This window comes from Lycium barbarum, chromosome 11 (assembly GCF_019175385.1).
Source record: "Lycium barbarum isolate Lr01 chromosome 11, ASM1917538v2, whole genome shotgun sequence".
Classification (NCBI taxonomy): domain Eukaryota; kingdom Viridiplantae; phylum Streptophyta; class Magnoliopsida; order Solanales; family Solanaceae; genus Lycium; species Lycium barbarum.
Window position 1 is genome coordinate 18945977 of NC_083347.1, and position 5906 is coordinate 18951882.

At 32.7% G+C, this 5906-nt stretch overlaps 1 pseudogene; it reads right to left on the bottom strand.

The window, feature by feature from the left end:
* Positions 1-1412: 1412 nt before the first annotated feature.
* LOC132618061 (ribonuclease S-1-like) lies at positions 1413-2328 on the bottom strand (annotated as a pseudogene).
* Positions 2329-5906: the final 3578 nt, after the last annotated feature.

The following is a 5906-nucleotide window of genomic DNA, read 5'->3' on the forward strand; positions in this document are numbered from 1 at the left end:
ATAATTTCTTTCCACGAAAAGAAAGGAAATGGTTCTTTCCACAAAATAAAAAGCTTTTTTTACGAGGTACAAATATAAATTCCTCTTTATTTGATTTGTTGCGAAATCGACCAACTACTTCGATATATATTTTTTACTTTTTAGCCACGGAGTCTTTGTGAACCCATACGACTTTCGTTCTTCCATTTGTTGTTTTAAAAATATAATTAATCATTCTTTCATCAGTTTTTAATATAATTCTTTTAATATTAGTTAGTCTTACAAGAAAATTATTACCATCATAGTTAATAAAGGAAATAACATAAATTGCAAACAAATATTGGGATTTAAAATTTAAAGTATACTTCTTTTTTTTCCTTCCATTATGTATGCCAAAACAATCTAGCAAAAGTTCCTAGAATGTTTATAAAATATTTGATTCTTTTATACAATTATATAAAATTTTGGACCTATTCATGTTTTCATATTACCTCCAATTATTTTAACTTCTAGGAGACAATAATATTTATAAAATGAGCTAAGTATTTTAATAATGATGATTTTTTTAAAAATTAATGTTGGCGAAAAGGATCAAGCAAGAAGAACATTCTAAACATTATGTTATTTGAATTTTTTCTATTTATTTCTCCTTGAAATTTTCAAATTGAAATCTACAAAGTATTTTGACTTGAATAAGCGTAAGTCAATGTATTTAATAGTGTGTTTGGAGGGAAAATTATTGGAGGGAAATTGATGGTAGCAAAAATTGTACAAGTAAATGTTATGGTGGTCTTTTTATAGGTGTGGCCAAATTTGGGCCAAACTAGTGTGGTAATTTAGCAGCATAGTTTCATAAAAAATTAAAGAGCCAAATTCTCAAAAATTGGGAATACATCCAGCTATCAATAATTTACTTCTGTAAAATAGTGAAAAACATAATAAGGGAGATAGTTAAGTGGAATTAAGGTTTTTGTTTTCCCCAAAATACTCATCTCATTGACAAAAACTGTTCGTTGCTTTTTCAACACAATAAATGGATCAGAAATAGTGAACTACTATTTCTGATATTGATGCTTTGAAGTTCTTGTAATTCATTTCCTCCATTTAATGGCTTTTGCACATCTAATAAAAAAGACATTTAAAAGTCTTAATCATAAGAGTAATCCAAATATTTCTGAACAATTTAGTTTGGCAAAACGACTAATATTTGGATACCAGAAGGAGTATAAGATCATTAGGCATTCAAATCATTTCAGAGTATTACTTCTTTTTTGGATTTTCATCAAAACTTCTTCTGATGGAACTTCCCTCCGTAATTCTCATAATAACCAAAAGAGCAGTCATTGTTTCAGGAAAAGATTATTAACACTCACATACGTTTTTCCTGCAAATTATGGCTAGCATTTTGAAATATGACAGCAAGGGATGAGAGAGAACAAAATAAATTTGTCGAAATTCCAATTTCGATATAATGATATAACTAAGCTGGAAAGTATAAGAACATCTTAGAATTACAGATTCCTAGTAGTTTTACCCCTCCTCCCACACTCGCCCTCGATGGGTCACATGAGACAAAGTTTTGCAGTGGCGAATCCAAGCAGAGGATAACTTCCTTCACAAAAATATAAGTTCCATTATTATAACATTTGATATTGATGCCCCTAACTATTGGGGCCAGAGCATTACCAATAACCGAACCTGTAACAAATTGTCCAGGCTGAATTCCTGCATTAGAGAAGTAGTCTTTCAGATTAGTCTTTCCGTTAGTTGCAATCTTGGTAGCATGTATCCTTGTTGCAGCTTCAAAGTAGGTTCTAACATCAATCTGCGTCCTCATACCAAAACCATGTGTTTCCCACTCATATTTCCAAAAACCCTCGTCTGTATTCGAGCGTACTAGAGTAGGCCAAACATGACGGAGATTGTTTACTAAGTTTTGGTCCTGGGTCACCAGAGCCATCTGCAGAGAATAAAAATTACATTTTAGATGTCTAGCTAAACAAAAATATGAAAAATGCTTATTATAATAAATACTAAAACAAAATAAAAACAACTCTCTCAAACACTTACATCCCGTTTGACAATCTGCCAATCATTGGGATATTGTGGTTTTGGCACCGACAAACCACTACCAGCTGCATTCGCCGGCCATAGGCCGTGGATTGTAAAATTTTGTGGAATAGGACTTTTGCATGTATATTGTGTTGACTCACAAAAGGAGGGTTCCACTGCAGGACATACTGCATTTTAGCATAATTTGCTTGGCTAAACATTTGGGGGACCAACGTATTAAACATAAAGATAATGAGAAGCAACTTCATATTTGTTTATAATGCTAAATCTTTTCTTGCAAAAACTAAGGCAACGGTTAGCAACTCTTATAACTACTTTTTCCAACTAACGGTCAGACATATTTACAACTAACAGTCAAGAACTTAAATGGCGACCATTTTAATTGCAGTAGCACATTTGTCCCACATAGACATTTGAAACACACTTAAGTAGAATTAATGTTCGTGCTTTCTCCAAAATACTAATGCTTGTTGCTTTTTCAAGACAATCTGATATAATTACAACTTTTTGTCCTAAGAAGAAACGATCTAAAAATAGTGAAATACGTGAACTACTGTAATTCATTCAAAGTGGGTGGGGAATTTAAAGCACACTTGAGTAGAATTAATGTTCTTTCTTTCTCCAAAATACTAATGCTTGTTGCTTTTTCAAGACAACCTGATATAGTTACAACTTTTGTTCCAAGAAGAAACAATCTAAAAATAGTGAAATACGTGAACTACTGTAATTCATTCAAATTGGGTGAGGAATTTAAAACACATAAACTTTGTATCAGGAGACAATTTTTTTTTTTTGTTGGGTAAACTGTAAAAATTACAATTGTTATTTTAGACACCACTAAGACTCAAGATAGGGTTTGGGTGGATGGGTTGGGGTGGGGAGGGGGGGTTGAATTGGTTGCTACCAAATTTTCGCAACCAGTTAAGATTTGCCTAACTTTCAGCACGGTGAACCTGTAGGAGGAACATGGTTCTTCTATGTGGTTCTTATACTATTATATATAGAATGAAAATTGTGAAATTAATAAGAACACAAGATTTTTATGTGGAAAACCCTGGCGCAAAAGGTGTAAAAACCCCACGGCCCACATCCCTGTAGGATTTAACCCCAACTTCACTAAACAAGAGTCAAATTCAGATTACAAACTTATGTAACCTAAAAGACTACCCCTAGCCCCTTCAATGCCTACAATCACTTGAATGTAGCAATCCCTACAAGGTAAGTCTAGCTTGAAGCTGAAAGTTTCTCACAAAATAAATACCTAAACAATGCTTCTAGACTAAGCAGAATAGGTTACAACTCAAAAAAAAAAAAAAATGCTACAGAGAACTAAGAGTGGACAAAATGATATGGAACACTGGAATGGAACAGTGTCATAGTCTATTTCCTCTGCACGTTTTAGCTTTCAAAAACTGCGCTCTTTTGCTTTTCAATTCACTCTTTAAATGCTCTCAATATTTGCTCTAACTTGTATTGAATGGTGCTGAACGTGTATCCTGCAAGATAAAGACGTGAGCAATATGTAGAGTTAGTGAAGATTAAAAAGTCTACTCAAGAAATTATTATCCCAGCAACTATATCTTATCACCACGTGGGTTTCTTTTTCTTTTTCAAAATGCCCAAATGGGTTGGACAAATTTTTTCAAACAACCCACTAAGGGTGTACAAAGCAAACCGACAAACCGCACCAAACCGAGAAAAAAAATCCGACTAGTGGTTTGGTTTTAAAAAGAAAAAAACCGAACATTATTGGTTTGGTTTGATTTGGTTTTAACTAAAAAAAAGTCAAACCGAATCAAACCAACCTGACGTTACATTTATAAAATTCAAACATATTTTATACATAATAATGTAATTTATAAATGTTTCTTCAACTTTTTCATAATTTTTTGTCTTTTAACATATTATTTCAAGTTTAGAATTAGAATTTTGAATGGTCTAATAAGTTTTATAGTCCAATGATATTAGTAACTAAAAATAAAATTCAACAAAAATCAAATCAATACTAATGCCAACAAAATAAATTCATATCTAACACTGGAATGACAATAATTTTGATATTTATTCTTTAGTTTTATATTAGTTTAAAAAGTGAATATACATAACTTAATTTTATTTTTTCTTTAATATCTAGTCATGTAATTAATACTTATTAGCCGTACTTATTTTAGCATGACTTAGTACTTTTAGATTATGATCATTTTCTACATGCCTTATAAATTAGCAGTATTTATTGTAGCATGACTTAGTACTTTTAGATTATGATCATTTTATTTTATGCAATTTCATTAATTTTTTTAGTTGAATATTTTAGCACAATGTCATCTCTCATCATGTTTTGTGTTATTTTCTTAATAAAAATATTAATTAGATAATCGTATCTTACTAGGATTAAAGAAATATTTTTTTAAATTTAAATTTTGGGGCCCACCAGGGCATTTTATTAAGTAATAAAGTAAAAGTCCAACAATAAAGATTGAGCCCAAAAACGGCCCAGCCCCCCCAAAAAAATGGAATTCAACATGTGTGGCAAACACTAGTAGGTAATTATATTTAGTAGCTACATTTTATTTTAATTACATTTCATAGCTAAATTTTGTATATCAATTACACAATGCAACTATTCTCCTCTTATTTCATTGTATCAATATTTTTCCCTCAACCCCCCCCCCCCCCCCCCCCCCCCGCCCCTCTCTCTCCTCCCTCAATTCTAATTTGATGAGACACCAAATATGCTCATGTGGACCGTCGTTCCCATTCAAAACAAATACTTGTCCATAGCTTCTTCCTGAAAGCAGCAACGCAAATGACGATTAAACGATCTATTTTGATTGTTGCTATTGCTTCTTTGTTATCTGTATTCTTACCAGCTACAGTACTCTGCATCCAAGATAAATGTGTTGCTTGCTCCGCCGGTGCATCCCTTAGATCTGGTTGCTAACAACGACGGTATGCCTCCCGTTGCCGCCATAGCTCCGTCGTGACCACCGCCTGCTCATCCTCCAGACCTGGTTGGTGTTGTTGTTGTTGTGGTTCGCCGGAGAAGTAAGCTCCGACGATGGATGTTGTTGTTGTTGTTGGTTGTTGTTCTCTCTCTCTCTCTCTCTCTCTCTCTCTCTCTCTCTCTCTCTCTCTCTCTCTCTCTCTCTCTATTGTTGTTGTTATTGTGAAATTTCCGGCAGATCTAGCCGAAAATCGTCGGCAGATCTGGCCGAAGCTAGTGGTTGGTATTGTTGTATTCACGAATACGGCGATTGTATTCACTTTTTCGAGCTTTTTTTTTTTGGTTAAATGTTTAGAATGTATTCAGTTTTTTTGAGTGTTTTTGTTAATTTTTAGTGTATCTATGTTTTTATGTATTCAATTTTTAGTGCATTACTCGCTGCCTTCACTAAAAAAAAATTGTATGCAACAAGTTGAATACAATATTTTTTGTATTTATGTTGTTTGAATACCACTGGTTTTTAAATACAATAAAGTGAATACAATGTAAAAGTAGCTATAGATGAATACATTTGACATGAATACAGCTGAGTTGAATACATATGACTTGAATACAGTGAAAAGAATTTTTGAAATTTTTTTATTCGCTGTATTCATGAATACAGCTAGGCCGTTTTATGAATACATCGAGCCATTTTTTGAATACAGCGGGGAAACTGTAGCTACGCAATGTAAATATTGAAACTGTAGCTATGGAAAATTTTAAACCCCCAAAGTGTAGTCATTTATGTAAAATTCCCAAAAAAAATCCTAACATAAAATCCTAATAAACTAGAAAGCAAAAATCATATTAGGAAAGTAAATCATTGAAGGGCAAAAGCCCTATTTCCATTTGTTTTCCACTGAAGCTC